The sequence below is a fragment of the Amphiprion ocellaris genome, chromosome 23 (assembly GCF_022539595.1).
Source record: "Amphiprion ocellaris isolate individual 3 ecotype Okinawa chromosome 23, ASM2253959v1, whole genome shotgun sequence".
Taxonomy (NCBI): Eukaryota; Metazoa; Chordata; class Actinopteri; family Pomacentridae; genus Amphiprion; species Amphiprion ocellaris.
This window is the reverse complement of record NC_072788.1, coordinates 15,946,017-15,959,065: the sequence shown is the minus strand read 5'-3', so window position 1 is coordinate 15,959,065 and position 13,049 is coordinate 15,946,017. Positions and strand designations below refer to the sequence as shown.

Below are 13,049 nucleotides of genomic sequence, written 5' to 3'. Positions count from 1 at the left end.
TTTTCAGTTCCTCAGATGGTGGGAGTGCATGACAACTGGTGTGTTCTCTCTTGCAGCCCGCAACAGCTGAGACATTTTAGTTAGCAGAAGCAGCTCTAGAAATTAAGTAAACCTAGCAGACTGCAAACTACCAGGTTTACTTAATTAACCTCACTGCATCTGAGGTGAGCTTTTTTTTGGAAAAGCTCATCTCAGATGCAGTTTGCAATGATAGGTCAGAAATATATTTGTACTATATACTAACTAACTATACAGTACATTTTTACCTGGATGGCTATTTTTTACCCAATTTCACCATTGAATCTGAATGAAATTCTTACTTATTTGTAAAGCTCAGAGGCATTCTAGTCAAGGAGGGAAGCTTGAAAAATGGCTGTACTTAGCATGTTAATATTCTTAAAAAGTTTTAGAAAAATGTACAAAACACAATAATAATAAAACACCATATGGGACCTTTAAAGTATTTGCGCAAACAAATACACAATATCACCCAGCCAGGTGTGTAACTGTGCATATATAATCACACATGTTGACTTGCCACCCAGCTTATCAACTGTGACATGAACAGAGAGTTCATAATTAAAGGCTGTTGTCAGATACCTGCCCAGCTATTCCTTTGGAAATATGGTTTCATAATGAGAAAGTATCTTACAATGGAAGCCCAGCCTCTTTGTCCCCATGGGAGGGAATAATACCTACCTTCATTAATTATGGCTTAATGAAATAGAAAATTACCCCAGGTGCTGTTTGACTGACAGGTAGTCCTACAACAGAGAACCCCTCCTTAAATGTATATAGGCCTAGCAGTACAATGTTACCCTCTAATTGGCAATTTACCACCCGCTCAATAGTCAGCCTTGCTTTTTCAGTGTCTGCAGAGGTATCAGCAATGGTGTTCTTCAACATCCAGATTAATTTCTTAAAAGCCTGCCTTTAAAGGAAAGTGTCAGGTTTGCAAATAAAGGGATGTGATTTAAGGGGGGAAAGTGCTCGTCTTGGAAGAATTGTGAAAAGGCCTGTGAGGAAGTGAGAGAGAGAGAGAGAGAGAGGTTAACAGAGGAAGACAGAGTGAGGAAGGAGACAGAGAGATGGGAAAACAGAGAGGGAGAGAGGCCAGCAGCATTAAACTCAAGTGAAATAAATTTGCTTAGCAGGTACTTCTGTTGGAGTCATCTTCACTGAAAGAGGAGATCACTCCTGCTGGTTCTGCATCGTCATTTCATCTAATCCCTCTCTCCATTTTTTTTATCACGAGCTTGGAAATCTGTCATTCACAGGCCATTCATTTTTAACACATATGCCATGAAAAGATACTATCAATACTCTAATGTGGTTTCTGCGTCGGTCCAACCAATTCTGCCTTTCACTGCCAATACTTAAAGGTATAATATATAACTGTTCCTCATTAGGGTGTTTAAAAATGGCTCGATCATTGTTATGTATTTTGTTGACCAATTCCCAAATGTTTCCAGCAATGTTCAATCCAAGAGAATTCTGCACTTGTATTCAGCACTTCTATTTGTGATTATATCCTGTTTACCCTCACTAGTTGAGGGAAAGACGGAAAAAACCCAGAGACCTAAGAGAGCAGAGGAGAGAGAAAGGTTCTAGCCACTGTGCTGTTTTATTGCTTACTTGTGATGGATCACAATGATTTAAGTATGTTTTTTTTTTCTCCACAGATAACAGCACAGTGCCACCCCACAACTGAATTCACCATCAGCATTAGCTGCAGTCGCTGTTTGGGCAACGACTCATCTGATGGTAAGTCAGCTATTATCATTATGTTAGTTAACGTGTCTTGAAACAGTTTTATTGGAAACAATAAAACACGAATATACATGACTAAATGGAACATGAGTGAAACTTTAATAAGAAGAAAAGCACTCAGAGAGTGCAGTACTCCACCAAGGCTGTTCATTCCCCCATATGGTATTGTCAGAAATGCAGCATTTAAAAAAAAATGCAGCATTTGTTTGAGTTATTGATGATCAGAAATCATGGCAACATGGAATGTGACCATTTAAGGTGCTGAGCACAGGCATGTGTTATGCATGTGTATGTTGTGTACAGATACCAAATCGAGTGACCTAAATATGTAGCGGGCAGCGGGAATTGATGGGACTCGGAAACACCCCCACAGTTTAATCGATTGTTCTTTGTATGATTTCCGACTGATAAGTCCAGAGAAGTCCGCTTTGTAGTAGGATCGCAATCGTGATCATCAGCAGGTAGGTAATGTAGTGTTAATTTGTTGTCATAGTTACAGTGATGTCATGCTGCTATGTCGCAATCATACATAAATCTTTATCAAATCCATGGATCCAGACTATAAGCCTCATTACTGCCAAAATCTAATCACTTGGTCCTTGTGTCATTTCTGACCTTCCCTGAAAATTTCATCCAAATCCGTGAATCCGTTTTTGAGTAAGGTTGCGAACAGACACTGACAAACGTAAGTAAATAAGTAGGTTTTTTTTATATTACACTTTTCATATTGCACTTTTCACAGATATAAAATCACAAGGTGCTTTACAACAAAAATAAAACAAGGATAAAAACAAGAACAATAATGCTAAAAGTATTAAACTGTTAAAACAGAGGAGCAGCAGCTAAAATAAAGTGCATCAAAACAAAAAATAAAGCAGCTACAAGTCAACCAAAGGCCTGTCAGAATAAAAATGTTTTCAGCTGCCTCATAAAAGCTCTACAGGAGTCAACCGATCTCAGCCGTAGAGGAAGAGCATTCCACGGGGTTTTATACTTGGAAGGAGAGAAAGAAAGTAATTGTTGTTGGCCTGACCTGAGAGCTCTATTCGGGGCGTACAGCTGAAGGAGGTCAGAGATATACCGTGGTGATTGGCCACGTAAAGCCTTAAAAGTAATCACCAGTATTTTAAAATGTATGAGAAAATTGATGGGGAGCCAGTGAAGAGAGGACAGGACCGGAGTAATGTGGGATCTTCGGTTAATTTCAGTTAAAAGACGGGCAGCTGCATTTTGGACTGCTTGAAGACGGTTAAGAGAGGATTGATTTCAACAAGTATAAAGTGCATTACAATAATCTAAAGCATGTAAAATCGTCTCCAGTTCCACTTTGGATACCATGGGTTTTAACTTAGCCATGTTGTGCAGATGAAAAAAACAGGAACGTGTCACCTGGCGGACATGGTTGTCAAGTGACAGAGACTGATCAAAAATCACACCTAGATTTCTACGCTACGCTGATCGTCACTGAACTCTGTGACTCTGTTGCCACCATATATATATATATATATATATATATATATATATATATATATATATATATATATATATATATATATATATATATATATATATATATACATACATACATACATACATACATACATACATACATACATACATACATATATATATACATACATACATACATACATATATATATATATATATATATATATATATATATATATATATACACACATTTTTACTTACACTTAACATATTGCAGTGGTGTGAATACCAAATCTTTGATAACGTGATTATCTAATGTCGTGTCAAAAATGTAAACAAATATGCCATATATATGTTGGATGCCCTTCATTTGTTTATGTTTCAGAAGCACAACAATTGGCACAAAATCATACCATCCTTCTGAGAAAATCTGGTGCTGCATTCGGCCACTTCCCTTTCCTCACTGATTGTTTGTTACTAGTGGCAAAAACTTTTTTTTTAAAGTGTGCTGTAATTAAAAGGAAGGGGGATGTCGAAGTGGCGGTGGAAGTACACTGCAATATCCACACTAAATTCTCGGTAATGGTGAGGTGAGTCAGTTGCCTTAATTAGTTTAGTCTTTCTTCTACCTCTCTCTTGTGGAGTCATTAATGTCGACATGAACATTTTTCTCTCATTTGAGTGGGTAAATAATGAAAGCGGAGTGACAGTTGAGGGGAGTGAGCTAGTCACAACTTTTTAAAGCAGCAGGAAGGCAGCAATTCAAAGGAACTGACAACCCAGAGGGACGCACAAACACACACAATCAGACACACAACACACACTCAGTACATTCAGTACACACTAACATACAGACCTAACTATAGACCAGGATATCACTTGAGTACTTGAACAAATTAATATGCAGTTTGTCACTCCTGATTCACCTTTCTTAGATATGTGTATTAAATAATAGAAATCACACTGGCACAAAATGTCCCAAGCTCATTTTAATGCTCCACAGTGTGTCACTGAGACCTTCGTCTAGACTTTTTTTTTGTCAAGGTGAGAAACCTCACATCAAAACAGCATCTATCCCATCAGAGAGATAGATGGACTATTGTTCAATTAGCAAATGAAAGCTGTAATTGTTTGAATACGGCTCTCCGCCGTAAATTTTGCAGTGATAATTAATTGTAGCGAGTAAAAACACTCATCAGGGAGGTGAACCATTAGAGACTTAGGTAAACAAACCCTTATCTATTATGGGTGAGTGGCTGATAAGGATTGATGAGAAAAGTTTGATTTTCACACAAAAGCAGAGGAAAAATGTAATCGGTAAAACTTTTTTTCATAGTCGATCCAGATGACAAGCATCTGCCAGAGGGTAAAAATCTGAATGAATCATCATAATCAAGATTTAATTGCATTAATAAAGGACTGTGTGTGCAATTTGAACATTCACTCGTCAGCAAAAGTTTACCTCGTGGTACTGATTAAATTGATTTGTCTTTTTTGGTCACATATGCTCAGTACCTTAAAGCAGCTTTGAAGTAAACTTTTGTGACACAAAATTGAAGGTTGTATACTTGATGACATTATTTTGGTACCACATTGAGTTTTCCAGCAATGTTTTTTACAGTCTTTTGTTATATCTCGCAGTTTTCAGTGTTTGTGGGGTAGTCTGCCCTTGCCTTTACACATCCAAGTGAATCACAAGAAAGAATGCATGAATCTTATCCAGCATGACTGATTTTAGTTTTGTCTTTTTGACGTCAGGTTCTGTCACTGTCAACCACACAGACACACAAAATGATCAACAACCTCTAAATAATCAGACTTCTCACGTCCGTTTTGTTATTTGTGCTTGAAGCTCTGGAGTCCGACACTAGAAGGTGGATTCTGAAGTAGCGCTGCCTTCACTGACCCCGGGAATTCATGTTTCCATTCAGCCTGTGTTTAGATTTTGTGATTAGAATGTATTTGTCTGTTTTTTCTAATGGCACCACGTCAACATAAAGATAATCAGGGAAATGTTCCATATTAAGCAAACATGATGATGAGCGTTTATTTTGGTAAATTATCTTAATTGCAAACCAATCAGGGATGAGTAAAACATGAATACTATCGGTTACAGGTGTGAGGCCTTCAGGTGTGGTGTTTGTTTAAGCAGCCAATCAGAGAGGCTCTGATATTATCTAGCAGCAGCAGGCCTCTGAGGAAAGTCAGGTGCCTTATGGGAAATGTAGGCTGCAGTGTTTTTACTGAAAGCGTTTTACTCTGAAACTGTCTGATTTGATGTCAACCCTTCCTGGAACAGAAAGCTGCAGGTTGTGATTCTTCTGAAGGTTGGACGGAAAGAACTGACAATTAATCAGATGCTGGGTCTGAAAAATACCAGAAAACTGTGAAAAATGTGGATCAGAGTTTCCTCAAATGTTTTGTTGAGTCCAGAGATCCTCAGTTTTCTGTCACAGAGGAAACAAACCAGAAAATATTCACAATAAGAAGCTGAAATTGGAGAATTTAGACAGATTTTATTAAAAATGACTCAAACTGAACTTTGATAAGTTTCTTATAAAAAAAAAACTGTGTGTATAATATGAACAAAAATCTCCTACTGCTGCTGCACCATTTTAATTGTAAAACATTGACAGGAAACACAAGATATTTGTCACCAAGCTTCACACTAATTGCAGTGATTTAAAATGTGCCTGCAATGCAATATATAGTATATTAATAAGAGTGATAGAGCAGTGGAGCACACAGTGAGCTGCAGTGGTGCTAACTATTTTAAAAGAAAAATTGCTAAGTCTTGATCGAATGATGCTAGTTAGTATATTCATGATATCATAATGGCATATTCACAATCTGCCTAGTAAAGTATTATCATATTACAGTATCATGTCAGTTCTTCTCTCCTGCTCTCTGTGCTCACATATACTGTATTTTAATAGAGCTCAATAAAGCTGTTTAGATATTTTTTCTGTTTCTGTTGTCAGACAACAAAATGAGAATACTGACTGAAGCGCAGCCCATACGGACCTATATGTCTGAATGGGCAGCAGTTATGATCAGTTACATGAGAACTTGCACTCAACAAGCTGGACATCTTTAGCTTTTCGGCAGGAGTAGAGTTTAAAGAATAAAAAGCACTAAGTGTTATCATTGGATTTACACATGTACAGAAACATCAAAGAAACAATAACATTGCTGCAGAAGTGAAGGGCCTGTAATGAGGCAACTGTTTGCAAACTAGTAATTCTGGGTTTTTTTACAGCACCTTGCTGGTGCCTTTAAGTGGCCCAGAAAGTCACTTATTGCAGGATTAAGTATCTATAACATATCAGCGTATGATACACCGATGAATGCTTCGTATCTTCTCATCATTTCTGTTACCGCTGTTACCTGCAGTATCAGCAGTGTATCTCCCTGCTTAAGGTCATTACTTATATTAGTTGTCTGGGTCCTATCACATTTATTATTCATTAGAGACTTACCATAATTTAGCTAAGCATTGTGGATGGGACTGTTCTTTAACACATGCAAATGTGAAACCACTGTGGTAGAATTTAGTCGTTCTGCTCTGCAGCCTAACCATGATGAGCAATTATCACATGCAGTGTAGTTTCCACCTCCCTTTTTTCCCCCTTTGTAATGCCTTGTATGCATTCAAAAACAAGTAATAACATGTAGTAATGCCAAAGGTGTGCTATGATGTATAGCTAGGAGCTTATTTTAACAACAAATCAATCCTTTTTCAACAACATGAGTCATCACTCGTCCCTGTCCACATACTCCATTAGGTTAATTTTTTGTCAAGATATTAAATTAGTTAATGTTCATTAGCCTCGATGTAATATATGATGGAAAAAATTAAATATTCAAACATCTCAAACTGATGCACCTCAGAAAAGTATGTCACCGGGAAAGAAAGAGGGCGAAAAGAAAGTTGAGTGAGTGAGTGATGGCTGGCAGAGCCAGAGGGAGGACAAAACAGAGCAGCGAGGGAGGAAAAATGGAGGAGTAGATGGAGACTGCTTGATTGGAAAATGGATCTGTGACAAAACGCCACAGCTTGGAGCTAAGATTAGGATTCCATCTGTCTTGAATGAAATATTCAAATATACGCTGGCGAGAGGAGGCATATTACTAAAAGGATGGATGTGGAGAATATGTGAAACAATGACAGGCTCTTTACATCCAGAAGGGTCAGTGATCACCCAGGCTGTTATTTAGCTTGTAGAGGAAGCGCTCATATGCTCCTGAGGCATATGTGCTGTTTCATTTGTGAAGCGATAGGAACAAATTAACATGTTAAATGCACTGTTTCGATGCACTGCCGCAACAGTTGATTGTACATACGTCACTCAGTATCCGTCTTGTACTGTGCATGTGGGAATTAAAGGCACCAAGACTCAAAAGCAGCTGTGTGTTTTAAAAATGCAAAGGGTGTGTTATTTCAGACACAAAAAAAGACACCGAAAAGGATAAAAGAATCACAGTCTACAAATATTCAAATATTTGCAATAAAGCTGTGATTTTTAGGGTTTTTGGGAAGATATGCCTTTTATAAAACTGTGAGGAATGATTTTACAATTCTAGGAGGTCATCGTGGTTATCATCTTTTCCTCTGTTGCAGGTTAAGAGTAGAAATATTCCATTTACATAACTTTTTTTTTTTTTTTTAACTGAATGGCCGTCTACTTTTTGCTGGAGTCCTTTGTGACAGAACATTATCTCGGCTTTTAAAATGAAAGGCGAACTAGAGGCTAGAATTAAATCAATCGCCGGCATACACCAATTAGCCGCAATGTTAAAAACACCTACCTTACATGGCCTAAGACCTCCTTGTTCCAGCAAAACAGCTCTGATCTACTGACAGCAACATCAGAGCCAGATAATCATCCAATAATCGGTTGACCTCCAGCATGGACACTGTACCTCGGGGTGTCCTGTGATGTCTCATACTGGGATTTTGGCATTAGATGCTTTGGATACTTTGGGTTGCGAGATGTGGATTCCGTGTTTTTTGGGTTGTTCCAGTGCATTCAATGGATGTTTAACTGGATTGGGGAATTTGGAGGCAGGTTCAGTGCTTTGGGGTCTTTGTCAGGTTCCTCGAGCCATTCCTGAGCGGTGTTTGCGGTGTGGTGTGACGCTTTGTCCTGGTTGTGAAAGCCGCTACTTCATGCCATGAAGGGGTGTTCTTTGTCTGAAGCAATGGTATATGTGAAAGTAACATCCACATGAATGCCAGGACTTTAGATTCCCTAGCAGAACATTACAATATAAGAAGATCGATGCCATTCCCTTCGCCTGTCAGAGTTCAGTATATCTTGACATGTAGCACCAGCATTTTTCTCATTCTCACTTTAAACAATATCTGCACATAGCGATTGCATGACTTAGATTGAGATTCAGGAAATATGTTGGTTATGCTAAATAAATTAGGCTTCATATATGGTTAGGGTTAGGCAACTACAGGGACTTCGTTAAGGTTAGATAGTCGGTGTTTAAGGGGCCAGTATGCTCCATCAGAACTGCTTGTTGTACGGTGAATTAGCTTCAGACATCCCCCTCCATCCTTCCTGATGTTAAAGTTAGTGGAGTCTTATTTATTCAGTTATCTACTTAATAATTATCACGTCTATCCCCCCTGATTGCAGCAAGTTGTTCACTTTGCCCTCAATGTGTCAGTTATAAACTGCTGTAGGTGCTTTCACCCCCTAACATGGTCACCTGAATATTTAATGCAAACTTTTTCTGTTCGTACCTAATCTGGTTTATGGGCAGCCTATACACTTGCTTAGGGAAAGATCATATTCATGGGTAAAGAAGCAGACTGTTCTTTGCAGGCCTCTTGACAGAATGGGAATTCCAGTATTCTGCATGAAGGTCTGAATCACTTGATGCCCGTCTACCACCCACACCCATCTCCCCTCCTCGCTACATAAAGACCTCACTGCCTCCTACATTGGCACAAATGCAGGGTTTTGGATGCATATAATGAGGTCCAGAATTGTCCAAGAAGGACATCATTTTTATACTTCCGCTCTCCGAACATGGCTTTATGCCAAATTATCGAAGGATCTTCTCAGTCTTGGACCAGTGGGCAACATCATTAATCTTGCTCTTTGTCTGTGTTTCTTGCAGCACATTCACACAGCATGAATGTAGTGTGTTTCGCCCAAATGTACTCACTCACCAACTTGTGCGTTTTCCAAATGCTGAGTGGCTATTCTAGATGAGCTGCTTGAATTAGAAGCCAAAAATCTATTAAATCTCTCGCTAATAATTTTCACTGCAGCCTTCATAAATCTTGACATGGAGGAGGAGGAGGGAAACAGCATGAGGAAAAACCCAATGGAGCCCTCGGAAAAATAAACACAGAACCCTAAATTATTGAAATACTGATTCACACCAGTTTATTATAATCAGACGACTGCACTCAAGCAAAATGTGGCAGGTAATTTGTGCCGAGTTTTTTTTTTTTATTGAAGGATTAGGAACACAGACAACCTCTGAGGTTATTACAAATCACAGGAGGCCCCAGCGCAATAAAAGCCCTGTGTTAATAGGACTTCTGAGAAGAAAAATTAAAGGGCATGCTGTACAAGAAATTTCTCAGCCATCAAAAGCACTGTTCAACGTCATTGTTCATGATGTCAATTCCTGCCACCCCTGGGAAAGTTGTTTGGTAGCTGACCTCCAACTTCCCTGTGGAGTTAGATAGGCAGTATTACTGAAGGTGGAAAGGAGGAGAATAGGTTGAGTGAATCTGCAAGAAACTGTCTGATAATTTTTGCTTACCGTGCTGTCATATGCCTCCTCTGCCTGGACCGACTCATCAAGCATTACAGGTGGGTTGTGGACATAGTGATTTGCATGCTTTAAAGTAATTTAGGAGTGACCTTCAAAGAGTGCAAAACAAATAAGGTGACCAAAATGTCAGGACTGTTGTGAGAGATGGGGGATGTCATTAGGAAACGCACCATAGCAGATCCACCTTAATTCCAGAGAATGGGAATCTATCAAACGAAATGTGAGTTTTATTACAAAGCAATCAGGTGAGATGCATCAACACATTTTCGAAAACATGACGCTTTATAAAGAAGCGCTTTGGTGATGTGTTAAATGTCATACCGTAATTATTTTTCGGATAAGGCATTAGCGTGGGGCTGATGACTGAGGACTATGAAGATTATGTTTTAGACTTTAAAAAATAAAAGTTACATTCAATTTATTTAGTGCCTTCACCGGAATAGACATTTGTGATTGGCAAGAAGATGTCATTTTAGTATTTATACAGAAGAGCATTTGATAAACAGACCAAAACTAACAGTCTTAATTTAAAAGTTACATGTTTAGGTTTTGTTTTATGTACAGCAGCATGATCGCCCCCCCCTTCAAAAACCTAGCGTTAGCTCTTAAGTTGAAATTTTGTGCTTTTACTGTGCCTTGCAGTTTTTGAATTCACACCTGCTTTAAAAGGCAGCTCAGAAAAGTGTTAGTTGCTGAGGTCATAAAAGAGCAAACATTTGAATTATTTAATGTACATTTGTACTAAGTGTCTGGAAGCAGGTTACATTTGGGCTATAAAGCTATGCATTATCACTCAGCAGGCGGAGTGAAAACAGCACTTAAAGCTGGTTTACACTGAAAAGAAGTGGTTCATACAAACGTCTGTCTGACTGCATCAAGGGGACAGAGATGTGATATTGTTTAAATACAGAAATAACGTGCATTTCTCAGGCCGTCACTCGTGGAACACATTCATTGGGTTGCATTTGATTGTTCACATGAAAAGTAATATAGTTGTGTCAAAAATGACAGGAGAGCTTGAGAGAAAAGTTCAAACCCTGGCTCTTTTCTCATCTTCCACAGTTGACCAATCCCTGCGTGAAGTGTGAGTTAATGTCGGATGTTGGTATCAGAGAGTTATAGAAATGCTTGTATGTTTTGAGCACAGAGCCCCCATGACATGACGTGGTTGGTGGGGTTTCCGAAACTGCACCGCTATTCATGTAGCAGTCATCTAGCTGCCATCTAGCTCCTCTGCAGGACCGTTGGCATGGCAGTGCTTTAAGCGACTTATGTGTGGATGCTAACATGCACAGAATGGCAGCATTAACTGTTAACGTTGGCAGATTGTATATTTATCGCATTCACAATTTTGCATATGAGCATGCTAACTTGTCCAAGCTACCATTAAGCACAAATATGTTTAATCACACATATATCTGAACATAAACCAGTGTTAAATAACTGTCTAAAGCCAAAAAATAAAAAATAAATTTTTTTAAAAATTGCAGGACGATGATATTTTGACATGATGGTGCAAGATAAAAAGTCAGTTCACAGATTCATTACGATACATCTTAAGGGGAACATGAAAGGCTGTCCTAAATGTTAGACACATCTACCCAATAGCTGTCTGAGACATGTCTCTCTGAACCACAAAGGTCACCCTCTCATTGTATTATCATCCTCTGAGGACCATGCATATACCTCTAATAGTAATTGATAGATGCTTCAAAAAGCTCATACAACAGCCAGTATTTTACAGTAACTTAAAACAGTGACTTAAGAACTGTATTTAGGTACAATCTTAAGTAGTTGTATTTCAACCTTTGATCCTTCCTTCTTCAATTTCACTACATTTCAGAGGCATTGTATTTTTTTCAAAAAACATGATCAAAAATCCAATGACTTGGTAAATTAGGCAACATGGTCATATATAAAATTAGTGAAATCCGCTCCATATCAGTCAGCTACAATATTAAATGTAACTTCCAATGCATCAGTAATATAACATTCAAAAATGCAATTGACAGACCCCATTTTGTTGTGTGATGAATTCTTCTACTTTAATAGTTTAAGTACATTTTGCTGATAAATACTTACTTTTACTTATGTAAAGTTTGGAATGTGGGACTTTGACTTCTAATTGCATTTTTTTTTCAAGTTGTATTGCTACTTTTCACTAAAGAATAAGATCTGAGTGCTTCTTCCACCACTGAAAGCAGTGCTCAAAATATCTTTGACATTTTTTTAAAAATTAAGTCGAAGCTCATTTAATCTCAATGAGAAAATTTAATTTTACTAGTCCGTTCAGCTATTATCTATACACCGCTTAATTTTCATTAGGGTTGTGGGGGACTGGAGTCTATCCCAGCTGACTTAGGGTGAAGGCAGGGGACATCCTGGACAGGTTACCAGTCTATCACAGGGCTACATAGATAAACAATCACCCTAACACTAACCCTAACCCACACCTACAGACAATTTAGAGTTACCAATTAACCTCGGCATGCTTTTGGACTGTATGAGGAAGCCAGAGTACCCGGAGAAAACCCATGGATGTACAGAGAGAACATGCAAACTCAATGCAGAAAGATCCTGGGGAGGTGGAGACGCAAACCTGGGATCTTCTAGGCAAAAGTGCAAACCACCAAGCCACCATGCAGCTCCTTTCTAGTCCATTCAACTCTTAAAGGAGCAGTGTGTAGGATTAGGTGGCATCTAGCAGTGAGGTTGCGCACAGCAAACTAACAGAATACTGCTCGTGTCACTGTCCTCTTTCAATCGTGTAGAACTTACAGTGAATGCAAAAACCACAAAAAAAAAAGTTCTTTGCAGTGTTTGGTTTGTCAATTCTGGGCTGCTGTAGAAATATGGTTGTGCAACATGGTGGACCCAGTGGAACAGCACCTGCTCCCTGTGTAAACCCCCTAAATCCTATGCACTGATCTTTTAAAACATACAGCTCATATTGTATTTGTTTCCTTTTAATAACTCTGTCTGCTCAGACAAGCAGGTACTAACTGTGTTGGCAGTGTAGCATTGTG

The 13,049-nt window shown here is 38.6% G+C and overlaps 1 long non-coding RNA gene across 1 annotated transcript in view; it reads left to right on the top strand.

Annotated features, from left to right (window-relative positions):
* Positions 1-13,049, top strand: part of LOC129348085 (uncharacterized) — a 153,326-nt gene that overhangs the window by 94,319 nt on the left and 45,958 nt on the right. Inside the window, exon 3 of the long non-coding RNA XR_008600500.1 lies at positions 1,683-1,764. This is a non-coding gene — a long non-coding RNA (uncharacterized LOC129348085). The remainder of the gene's footprint in view (positions 1-1,682; positions 1,765-13,049) is intronic.